This window comes from Erythrolamprus reginae, chromosome 5 (genome assembly GCF_031021105.1).
Source record: "Erythrolamprus reginae isolate rEryReg1 chromosome 5, rEryReg1.hap1, whole genome shotgun sequence".
Lineage (NCBI taxonomy): Eukaryota > Metazoa > Chordata > Lepidosauria > Squamata > Dipsadidae > Erythrolamprus > Erythrolamprus reginae.
In genome coordinates this window covers 35,920,614-35,933,192 of record NC_091954.1, presented here as the reverse complement: position 1 = coordinate 35,933,192, position 12,579 = coordinate 35,920,614, and the positions used below count along the sequence as shown (strand labels likewise).

Here is a 12,579-nt window from a genome sequence, read left to right as displayed (position 1 = left end):
GCCACTTTGTGCCCTGACTTGTGGGGCAATCCCCAGAACTGCTTGGCCATCCCACCCCCAAAGCTTCAGCAACTGCCGGCAAGCATTCTATCTTCTCTCCCAGGTCTCCATACCAACCTTTTTTCCTTGAGAAGGGTTTGAGCACCTTCCTTGTGGTCTTTGCTATCTCCTTTATGGATCCACTTCTGTTCCAGTCAAAACCACACGGTCTTTGAAAATACAGGGTGCGGCTTTAGTCATTTTGGAAATGGGGAGGGAGGAAGGTTACTGGAGAAGCTGGGACTGAAAAGGACACAGCAAAGACCTGGGCTCAAAAGGCTAATGGTTGTGCAGGCAACTTGGGTAGCTGGGTGCATGTATGCTTAGTGGTACTTGCTGGGAATCGAAGAAATGTTTTGTTTTGTTTGCTGGATCAGACTTGCTGCTCTGCAAGGGAGAGTGCAGGGTGACCAAAAGAACTGAGATGGGGAGGGAGATAGACAGGTGGGGGAAGTTGAAGGCTATCCCTGATCATACTGAGGCCTGGGATGGGCAGGAGTGAGACCAAACCTGGAAATGGCTTGATTGGGATGGGTAGTCACTTAACAACCCATCATTTTCAATTAATGACAGCATAAAAGAGAACCAGAGTTGCCATTGTAAGTCAGGGTGGTCAGAATGCAGAGCACAGTTAGAATGCACGGACCTACGATAGAAATTTCAGTCTCAATTATGCTCATCAGTTGAGGACTACCTGTAGCCTACTAGATATTTCTACATTTCATTAAGCATATGCTGAGAGAAAAAAGTTGCTAAGAATAATTTCTCTGCTTTAAAACATCAGAACTGTCGGTGAACTTGGAATGAATGGAGTTGAAGAAATACCCACAAGCTACAAGGTCACACACTAGATACAGGATTTAAAGATAAATGTGAAACTAGCACAAAACCAATATAGAAGACCACTATACGTAAAATGTTGCCGTTTAACTATGCAAAATTCAATTTTGGACTTAGTGAAAAGCTACTGTTTACAGTATTTTAACTACTGCATCAATGAGTCTGAAAGTAATATCTACATGGCATGATCAAAGACTCTAACAGGTTGGATCCAGGCTTACTACGTGATCAAAGTGATCAAGAGACAGCATGGCTGTCAGCTGCCATATTTGTTGTCTTTGAAGCTTTCTAGCAACAGTCATAAGGGGGGGGGGGATAGGGAGGGGAAGAGTGCTGGAGGTATGAAAGGAAAGCTATGGGAAATTGGGGACTATGGAGACTGACAGGAACCAGAAGGTCCAAACCGAGCTATCTTCCTGCACTCAATGACCCCAGCCCTGGGAAATGAATTTACTGCACCCTGAGGCACCAGGTTCTCAAAACATCGGAAGCCCTGATTGGACTATTCTCCCAGGGGGGAGGGTTTTGGACAATGAGGATTGCACTCAGCCTCTCTAGTAAAAGTAGCTTTTCCCTAACACCGATTGAATCAAAGGTCATTCTTCCCTAGGAAACAAACTAAGTCCAGTCTGACAATGGCCCAACCACATTTAAGGAAAGGAAATCACTTTCAGAATTTTTTTAGGATCTACATCGTTCTATATCTCTCATCCTAAAGCCAAAATTCCCTCCACAAATTGATTTTGATCAGGCAGATCTGGCTTTTTTCACTCTGCATTTTGTATTTGTGTGAATGTGTTATGCCCTTCCCGACTTGCGTAACAACCTGAACATCTACCTGAACTCAGAATAGGTGGCGGTTGTAGCTAAGGAGGTTTTTGCGCAGCTTCATCTGATGCACCAATTGCATCCTTCATGCTCTGATCAACTCATGGCTTGACTTTTGCAATGTGCTCCACATGGGGCTGACCTTGAACACCATCCACAAACTTCAACTGGTTCAGAATGCCTCTGTATGCCTATATAACATCTCTGTTTACAACCTCCACATGCATGAGGGAGAAGGGAAGGGGTATAGGCACGTGCACGCATGCTAGCACACACACACACACACACACACACACACACTGTTTTGGCACAGGAACCAAAAAAGGTTCGCCATCACTGGTCTAGGCCTTTGATGTGGATGATTCCTTTTAATCTTGGTTGCTTCCTTTGCTTCCATTCTCTGTGTCCCTCTTTTGTTTTTGTTATTTTTATCTTGTTTTTCACATTTTAAATCATTTGTAAACTGTCCAATCAGCGGGAATCAGGCAGCTGTACAAATTAAATAATAAATAAACAAATGTATCTTCCAACTGCCTTCGTGCACAAATCAAACAACAGGATTCCTGGCTGACAAATCCTTTAGTCTCCTGGGAGATCAGTAATGCAATGGAAAGAGTAAAAGACAGAACAGACATGAGAAGCAGTGACCTGTGATTTGTCAGAAATGGGTGTGTGTTTGTGCAGCAGACTACAGTGGTACCTCGAGATAAGAGTTTAATTCGTTCCGGACCTGGGCTCTTAAGTCGAGCAGCTCTTATCTCGAACGACTTTTCCCCATAGGAATTAATGTAAATAATTTTAATTGGTTCCAGCCCTCAAAAAACTCACAAAGTTAGTCTAAATTGTGCAGAAAGACATGTTTTTAATGAAGAAATGTACATGTACATATAAATGAATAATGAAGTTTCTTTCACTTAACTTGTAAACTTTCTTAAACTTTTAAATTTACATATGTTCAACTTCTCTGCCACCCAATCCTGTAGGACAGAGGTCCCCAACCCTTTTTGCACCAGGGACCGGCTTTAAGCGATCAAGAGAGGAATGGGTGAATGAATGGACGGAGGGTGGGAAGGAAGGAAAGAGGGAAGGGACAGGAACAGAGGAAGGAAGCAAGGAAACTTATGAAAGGGGAGAGTAAGAGAGGAATGAGTGAAGGGAGGGAGGGATGGAAGAAGGTGGGAAGGAGAAAGAAAAGAAGAAATAGAGGAAGGGAAGGTAAAAGAGAGAAAGAAAAAGAGCAAGAAAGAAAGCAAGAAAGCAAGAAAGAAAGGGGGAAGGGACAGGAACAGAGGAAGGAAGCAAGGAAACTTATGAAAGGGGAGAGTAAGAGAGGAATGAGTGAAGGGAGGGAGGGAGGGAGGGAAGAAGGTGGGAAGGAGAAAGAAAAGAAGAAATAGAGGAAGGGAAGGTAAAAGAGAGAAAGAAAAAGAGCAAGAAAGCAAGAAAGCAAGAAAGCAAGAAAGCAAGAAAGAAAGAAAGAAAGAAAGAAAGAAAGAAAGAAAGGGGGAAGGGACAGGAACAGAGGCAGGAAGCAAGGAAACTTATGAAAGGGGAGAGTAAGAGAGGAATGAGTGAAGGGAGGGAGGGAGGGAAGAAGGTGGGAAGGAGAAAGAAAAGAAGAAATAGAGAAAGGGAAGGTAAAAGAGAGAAAGAAAAAGAGCAAGAAAGAAAGAAAGAAAGAAAGAAAGAAAGAAAGAAAGGGGGAAGGACAGGAACAGAGGAAGGAAGCAAGGAAACTTATGAAAGGGGAGAGTAAGAGAGGAATGAGTGAAGGGAGGGAGGGAAGAAGGTGGGAAGGAGAAAGAAAAGAAGAAATAGAGAAAGGGAAGGTAAAAGAGAGAAAGAAAAAGAGCAAGAAAGAAAGAAAGAAAGAAAGAAAGGGGGAAGGACAGGAACAGAGGAAGGAAGCAAGGAAACGTATGAAAGGGGAGAGTAAGAGAGGAATGAGTGAAGGGAGGGAGGGAGGGTAGAAGGTGGGAAGGAGAAAGAAAAGAAGAAATAGAGGAAGGGAAGGTAAAAGAGAGAAAGAAAAAGAGCAAGAAAGAAAGAAAGAAAGAAAGAAAGAAAGAAAGAAAGGCAACTTCAAAGAAAGGCTCACTGAGCATCTCTCACTCTCTCTCTCTTTCTATCCCTCTCTTTCTCTCTCTCCCCCCCTCTCTCTTTCTCTTTCTCTCCCCCTCCTGGACTCCCGGATCGCTCGCGTGTGGCAGCGAACATGCTTTGGGGGTTTAGCTGGGGAGGAGAAGTAGCACCTTCCAAACCCCCAAAGCATGTTCGCTGCCACACGATTTAGCCAGGAAAGGAGCGAAGGAACGTGGAGGATTGGGGAGCTGAAAACGCCCGGTTTCAGCGTTCCAATCCTTCACGTTACTTCGCCGCTAAATCGTGTGGCACCGAACATGCTTTGGAGGTTTAGCTGGGGAGGAGAAGTAGCACCTTCCAAACCCCCAAAGCATGTTCGCTGCCACACGATTTAGCCAGGAAAGGAGCGAAGGAACGTGGAGGATTGGGGAGCTGAAAACGCCCGGTTTCAGCTTTCCAATCCTTCACGTTACTTCGCCGCTAAATCGTGTCGGCTGCAGTCTTTTAAAACAGCCCCGCCGCTTCTCAGCTGACTCCTGAAGCGCGGAAGTTCGCCTTTGGCTTTTGGCTTCAGGAGTCAGCGGAGAAGCGGCGGGGCTGTTTTAAAAGACTGCAGCCGACCTGGGGGACTTGCCAGCACCCCCCCCCACCCCCCAACTCGGAACCGCGGCGGCGGAGGAAGGCGAATGCGGCTTGGAAGCTGGGAGGGGGGCGGAAGAGCTAAGTGGCCAAAGACATTCCGCCCCCCTCCCAGCTTCCAAGCGGCGAAGTAACGTGAAGGATTGGAAAGCTGAAAACGCCCGGTTTCAGCTTTCCAATCCTTCACGTTACTTCGCCGCTAAATCGTGTGGCACCGAACATGCTTTGGGGGTTTAGCTGGGGAGGAGAAGTAGCACCTTCCAAACCCCCAAAGCATGTTCGCTGCAACACGATTTAGCCACGAAAGGAGCGAAGGAACGTGGAGGATTGGGGAGCTGAAAACGCCCGGGGGGGGGGGGGGGGTGCTGGCAAGTCCCCCAGGTCGGCTGCAGTCTTTTAAAACAGCCCCGCCGCTTCTCAGCTGACTCCTGAAGCGCGGAAGTTCGCCTTTGGCTTTTGGCTTCAGGAGTCAGCGGAGAAGCGGCGGGGCTGTTTTAAAAGACTGCAGCCGACCTGGGGGCTTGCCAGCACCCACGAAACCGCTGCTTATGCCGGGCGGCTCGCCTGGAACGCCAGCAATGCCGCCCGGCCAATTGCCGAGCGGGGGCGGGAGGAGGCAGCGCCGCACCGGACCCTTCAGGCCGCTCCACCCGGGTCGAGCCCCATCCCGGGCGGAGCGGCCTGAGGGGTCCGGGGGGGCGCTGCCTCCTCCCGCGCCCCGCCCCTGCTCGGCAATCGGCCCGGTGGCATTGCTGGCGTTCCAGGCGAGCCGCCCGGCATAAACAGCGGTTTCGTGCCTCGGGCCGGGCAGACAAGAGGTCTGGCGCTCCCACAGGGAAGGGAAAAGCCGGCGGCTTAAGCCCTTCCCTGTGCTTTGGAAGCCGCCGAACGCCGTCAGAGGGGCGCGTCAGCGGCGGGAGCCGGACCCGGCCGCCGCCCCCCCCAGCAGAAGCCAAGCCCCCCCCAGCCGAGCCTGGTGGCAAGCTCGCCCCCAACCCCCGAGATCGAGCGCACGAAGAGGCATCTCTCGCCTTCTGCCGCTGGCCGCCCGCTCTCTTTCGCCCAGCGCTGCTTTGGAAGGCGCGACGGGAAGAAGGAAAGCGGCACGGCGGGCGGCCAGCGGCAGAAGGCGAGAGGTGCCTCTTCGATGTGCGCGGACCCCCCCACCCCCAGCAGAAGCCAAGGACCCCCAGAGTGGGGCAGCAGGGGAGGCGACCGCCTCTCCACTCACCAACTGCCGGGATAGGAGCCGAGGAGAGCCGGGCTGGTTTACTTTCCTTCCTTTCCGGAGTGAGCCACTCGAACAAAGCGTCACGGCCCCCTGACGCTTTTGGCGGCAAAAGAGCCCAGCGTCGCTTCGGAAGCCGCTGAAAGCGTCAGGGGGGCGTGACGCTTTATTCGGCTCTGCATCAGCTCGGGAAGGAAGCAAAGCAAGCCAGCCCGGCTCTTCTCGGCTCGTATCCCGGATTTGAGCTCGGGAGTCGAGCAAAAATTTCTCTCCTCTCCCAGCTCGTATCTCGAGTAGCTCGTAAGTAGAGCTGCTCGTATGTCGAGGTTCCACTGTATTCTTCCAGAGCAACCTAGAGTGTTGGCATGGGAAAGCAAACTACTTCAAAATAGAAACAACTAAAGATGGCTTTAGACTGCCTCAGTAGCAAGCTGGGTATAAAATGGAGGCAACGATATCATGGCATGTCCCTCAAAATACAGTCAAATAAAGCATCTTCATGCTACAGCAAGCCCATTGTTCCAATAGCTTAAGGAAGCAGGACAGCATAAAATCAGCAGAAATTTTTTTCCTTCCCCGCTCTAGTGAACATCAGTGATCCACTCCCCCCCCCAAAAAAAAAGTTCGTTAAATATGGTAGTTTTAAAAAGTTCATAATAAATAGCAAGCTAACTTTAATTGTTGGAATAATGCATAAAATTCATTCTAAATTGATTTCATGACAAACAATTTGTCAGCTTTTATCTTTGTATTATCAGAGCATGCATATTTACTAAATAGCTACAGATTTGTTTAATCACCAAAACCAGAATTATGAGTCCAAAAGCAACAAGAAGAACCACAATCCATTTAAGTTAAAACATTCTTTATTCTTTATTTTTAGTATAGAGGTATACAAAACACATTTTATGTTTCACAATCCAATAAACCAACCAGGTACAACTGTGTGCATAGTTCCCCTCGCCATTTTTTTAGTGGCAATATTTTGACTCCTACTACGTATGGCTTTTGCTTACAATTAAGCTGCTCCAAATCTTTTCCTGGTATCTTTTTATACCAAGTAGATAATATTTGAGATTTCAGAGGCTGCAAGACAGCGCTACAATCTATTTTCATCACTAAAATATCTCTAAACATTGAAAATCAGCTCCAAATCACACCACTAACATTTAGTGGTTAAATGATTAAATTTCAAGTGTGCAAAGTCCCAAAAGACTTTGATTTCTCCATCCTTTGGCGGCGGGGGCAAAAAAAAAGCATATCTGAAAACTGCCTGTGTGTTATCCTATAGTTCTGGAAGTACAAATAGGTGTGGTTTGGAAGAAAGAAGGAGTGACTAAGATGCCTGGTAGCAAGTAGGGCCTGTGTCTAGTTCAGTATAATTCTGCAGCGCACAAAAGTTAATGGCTCTAATTGTATCAATATATTTTACTACTATTTTTTTATATAGCGATTTCAAAATAGCAAGCTGAATGTAAATTATTTTTTCTCTGTTTGAACTGATTACTACTGTTCATCTTGAAAGATATTACTAGAAAACCAATGTAAAATGTTTAAAGCGGGCTAATTATACAACCGTAAGTAGAAAAACATAGCAAATGTGTTTTAAATTACAGCTATAGTTTTCAATAGTCGGTGAAGCAGTACTACAGAAGTAGAAGACAATCAAGGAGCACATGAGACACATTTCTTGGAAACATATGATCCAATATTGCATTTTTGTACTGCTTAGGTCAACAAATTTCTTGAAAACATATGATCCAATGTTGAATTTCTGTACTGCTTAGGTCGGCCATCTGCCTTGCATGGAAGAGGAGACTACATTGCTTGTCAGCTGTGATTCAAAAGAGGACCTGTCCTAACCAGCTACTGGCTGAATCTCTTTGGGATTGTTGCACTTAAAGACTATTTAGCATGGATAGAAATGGAAGTTATTCCTTTGGTAAATGACACTTTGGAATAACATAAAAATGAAGGCTGTAAGATTACAGCTATGGTGTGGGTTTGTGTGAAAATATAAAAAACCTGAAGCTATCCCTGGGAAATAATCAAGATCAGCAGAAACATGGTTGATTAAGTCTAACCAGCTCAACTGGTGTTAACAGAAGGAACTCACTGGGAGTGATGTAAAGTACTAAGCTTGGTTAATACTTTAGGGAATACAGTGGTACCTCGTGATACAAACCCCTCATCATACGAACTTTTCGAGATACGAACCCAGGGTTTGGAATTTTTTTGCCTCTTATTACGAACTTTTTTCACCTTACAATCCTGCCGCCGCCACTGAGATGCCCCGCCTCCAGACTTTATTGCAAGCCAAGCGCAGGTTTGTGCGATTCTGGGATCCCCTGAGGCTCCCCTCCATGGCAAACCCCACCTCCTAACTTCCGTGTTTTTGCAATGCTGTAGGGAAATCCCAGGAGGGGAATCCCAGGATCGCAAAAACGGGTGCTCTGCTGGGCAGAGTAGGGGGGACAAAAACAGGAAGAAAAGACTCATGGAGCTCAAGGGAGGAGAAAGGTGTGGGGGAGATGAGCAGAGTGGGGTGGACAAAAACAGAAAGAAAAGACTCATGGAGCTCAAGGGAGGAGAAAGGTGTGGGGGAGATGAGCAGAGTGGGATGGACAAAAACGGGAAGAAAAGACTCATGGAACTCAAGGGAGGAGAAAGGTGTGGGGGAGATGAGGAGAGTGGGATGGACAAAAACGGGAAGAAAAGACTCATGGAGCTCAAGAGAGGAGAAAGGTGTGGGGGAGATGAGGAGAGTGGGATGGACAAAAACGGGAAGAAAAGACTCATGGAGCTCAAGAGAGGAGAAAGGTGTGGGGGAGATGAGCAGAGTGGGGTGGACAAAAACGGGAAGCAAAGACTCATGGAGCTCAAGGGAGGAGAAAGGTGTGGGGGAGATGAGGAGAGTGGGATGGACAAAAATGGGAAGAAAAGACTCATGGAGCTCAAGAGAGGAGAAAGGTGTGGGGGAGATGAGCAGAGTGGGGTGGACAAAAACAGGAAGAAAAGACTCATGGAGCTCAAGGGAGGAGAAAGGTGTGGGGGAGATGAGGAGAGTGGGATGGACAAAAACGGGAAGAAAAGACTCATGGAGCTCAAGAGAGGAGAAAGGTGTGGGGGAGATGAGCAGAGTGGGGTGGACAAAAACGGGAAGCAAAGACTCATGGAGCTCAAGGGAGGAGAAAGGTGTGGGTGAGATGAGCAGAGTGGGGTGGGCAAAAACGGGAAGAAAAGACTCATGGAGCTCAAGGGAGGAGAAAGGTGTGGGTGAGATGAGCAGAGTGGGGTGGGCAAAAACGGGAAGAAAAGACTCATGGAGCTCAAGGGAGGAGAAAGGTGTGGGGGAGATGAGCAGAGTGGGGTGGGCAAAAACGGGAAGAAAAGACTCATGGAGCTCAAGGGAGGAGAAAGGTGTGGGTGAGATGAGCAGAGTGGGGTGGGCAAAAACGGGAAGAAAAGACTCATGGAGCTCAAGGGAGGAGAAAGGTGTGGGTGAGATGAGCAGAGTGGGGTGGGCAAAAACGGGAAGAAAAGACTCATGGAGCTCAAGGGAGGAGAAAGGTGTGGGTGAGATGAGCAGAGTGGGGTGGGCAAAAACGGGAAGAAAAGATTCATGGAGCTCAAGGGAGGAGAAAGGTGTGGGGGAGATGAGGAGAGTGGGGTGGACAAAAACAGAAAGAAAACACTCGTGGAGCTCAAGGGAGGAGAAAGGTGTGGGGGAGATGAGCAGAGTGGGGGGGACAAGAACGGGAGGCAGGGCCTCATGGAGCTCAAGAGAGGCTCTTTTCACCTTGCTTCGTTGGGACTCCCTTCCCCCACTCTGTTCGCCTGAGCTTTGTCTGGCCACCGCTTTTTTTTTTTTAGCCTTAATACGTATTTTGGATTCTCCTATTGGGCTTGCACACATTATTGGCTTTTCCATTGATTCCTATGGGAAACATTGTTTCATCTTATGAACTTTTCACCTTACGAACCAGGTCCTGGAACCAATTAAGTTCGTAAGACGAGGTATTACTGTATACTCAATCTCTAGGGTGAATTACAATGTGCTAGATTTTCCTGACAACCCTGATATGATTCTCATTTGAAAGATTCGCCATTTTTTCAAAGGCATCCTCTTTCAATACTTGGTTTCCCCTATTAAACAGCTATTGGTATTATTCATTCGGAACTTCATCAGGGCTGGGGAGTATATATATATATATTGTGCATCTATTTAATCCAGAGTAGCAATTACGGTAGTAATGAGGAACAGCATTCTTGGTGTTGACAAATTAGTAATCTGTTACAAGCGAAAAGAGATTAAAAATGGAAGTGCTATTTCCCACTTTTATTTTTCAGGGTTTCAGCCCAGTAAAGTCTTGATCTTTTCTAATAGCAGATGAGTTCAACATAAATCAAAGGTAAGGAAGCTAATTGGCTTTGTGTAACAGAAGAATGCCTGGTGGAAACAGATGGGCCAGTATGGATTTTGCTTATTCCAATTGATAGTAAAGCAAGGAAAATGGCATTGCTATGATCTAGAAAGAATAGTAGCTCTCATTGAAAGCCAATGGGTTTATACTGAGTGTGTGTACCTCAGTTTTGGAACTAGGGATACGTTGAAAATTCTGTTGGTCTATGGACTGCTTAATGAAAACTGTGACTGAGCTGATGTTTGAATCTTCCAGATTCATAGCATTAAATAAACTACATAATCTATTTTGCGATTTGTTTCTTCTGATAATAGAAATTTCTGGCAACCATGACAATATTGAGCCTATCCCAATCAGTTACAGGCACTCCTGCACATAGCCAGTTGAGTACTTGATCTGAAATTTCAAATGAAGCAGAAATCAGCAGTTCTTTGAAATGAACTCAACTAGGTTGAAGGACTTAATCTTCGCTGGCCTTTTTATAAGTGCCTAAAAAACCCTAGCCTTCTCAAATGGATTTTTAATTGTTTTTAGTAACTTCAGATTTAATTGTAGTTTTATATTTTTATGGAAAACTACTGAAAGAATTTGGCAGCAAATGTGGTTTAGTAAATAATAATAAAATAGTCTGGTTCTGTCCCGTGATTAAGTATTTTTATTCACATTATTTATTAAAATGTGATTGTTCCTGTTCATAAAACTGGGTCTTCTCATCCTAACAGGATTTTTTCTTTTCTGCAGTCAAAATGCATTCTTAAATCTGTTCTAGAGATAGCAGACCTCCTAAAATAAGAAAAACAGGCAAGAAGCTATAGGGATGGGGATTTCCCACCTTCAAATCTGAAGGATGAAATTTATGCTGTTATTGGAAACATACCATATGGCTTTAAGCTACTGGATCTTTATAATTCTATCTACACTATTTATATATGTACATAAACCTACAATTTAATTATTTACCACTTCAGGGACTTCAGGAGTTCCGGTATAATGCCCTGAAATAACAGAAATGTCCATTATATGGAGAAACAGTCTGGAAAGTGGTTTCTGCTTCTCCTAAAAAACAGGTTTCTTCTGTGCATGGATCAGGTTTGAGTCCCAGGTGAGAGAAGAAAGGTGGAAGGGAAGTCTAGGCAGGCAGTGGTTGATAAAGAAAGGCTGAAAAATTGTTGGAAAGTTTGGAAACATAGAAACATAGAAACATAGAAGACTGACGGCAGAAAAAGACCCCATGGTCCATCTAGTCTGCCCTTTTACTATTTCCTGTATTTTATCTTACAATGGATATATGTTTATCCCAGGCATGTTTAAATTCGGTTACTGTGGATTTACCAACCACGTCTGCTGGAAGTTTGTTCCAAGGATCTACTACTCTTTCAGTAAAATAATACTTTCTCATGTTGCCTTTGATCTTTCCCCCAACTAACTTCAGATTGTGTCCCCTTGTTCTTGTGTTCACTTTCCTGTTAAAAACACTTCCCTCCTGAACCCTATTTAACCCTTTAACATATTTAAATGTTTCAATCATGTCCCCCCTTTTCCTTCTGTCTTCCAGACTATACAGATTGAGTTCATTAAGTCTTTCCTGATACGTTTTATACTTCAGACCTTCCACCATTCTTGTAGCCCGTCTTTGGACCCGTTCAATTTTGTCAATATCTTTTTGTAGGTGAGGTCTCCAGAACTGAACACAGTACTCCAAATGTGGTCTCACCAGCGCTCTATATAAGGGAATCACAATCTCCCTCTTCCTGCTTGTTATACCTCTAGCTATGCAGCCAAGCATCCTACTTGCCTTTCCTACCGCCCGACCACACAGCTCACCCATTTTGAGACTGTCAGAAATCACTACCCCTAAATCCTTCTCTTCTGAAGTTTTTGCTAACACAGAACTGCCAATGCAATACTCAGATTTAGGATTCCTTTTCCCCAAGTGCATTATTTTACATTTGGAAACATTAAACTGCAGTTTCCATTGCTTTGACCATTTATCTAGTAACGCTAAATCATTTACCATATTACAGACCCCTCCAGGACTATCAACCCTATTGCACACTTTAGAGTCATCGGCAAATAGGCAAACCTTCCCTACCAAACCTTCCCCTATGTCACTCACAAACATATTAAAAAGAATAGGACCCAGAACAGACCCTTGTGGCACACCACTTGTAACCTGTCTCTGCTCAGAATACTCGCCATTAACAATAACTGTCTGATGTCTATGCTTCAGCCAGCTTGAAATCCACTGAACTATCCAGGGATTAAGTCCAATCTTCACTAATTTATCTATCAGCTCTTTATGTGGAACCGTATCAAAGGCTTTGCTGAAGTCCAGATAGGCAATATCCACGGCACCACCTTGATCCAACACCTTTGTGACATAGTCAAAGAACTCAATGAGATTAGTCTGACACGATTTGCCTTCAGTAAAGCCATGCTGATTTGGGTCCAATAAGTTATTGTTTTTTAGATGCTGATTTATCCTCTTTTTGAGTAGAG

At 45.3% G+C, this 12,579-nt stretch overlaps 1 protein-coding gene across 2 annotated transcripts in view; it reads right to left on the bottom strand.

The window, feature by feature from the left end:
* TBC1D12 (TBC1 domain family member 12) overlaps positions 1-12,579 on the bottom strand; it is a 79,065-nt gene that overhangs the window by 41,710 nt on the left and 24,776 nt on the right. The gene's annotated exons all lie outside the window — the stretch shown is intronic.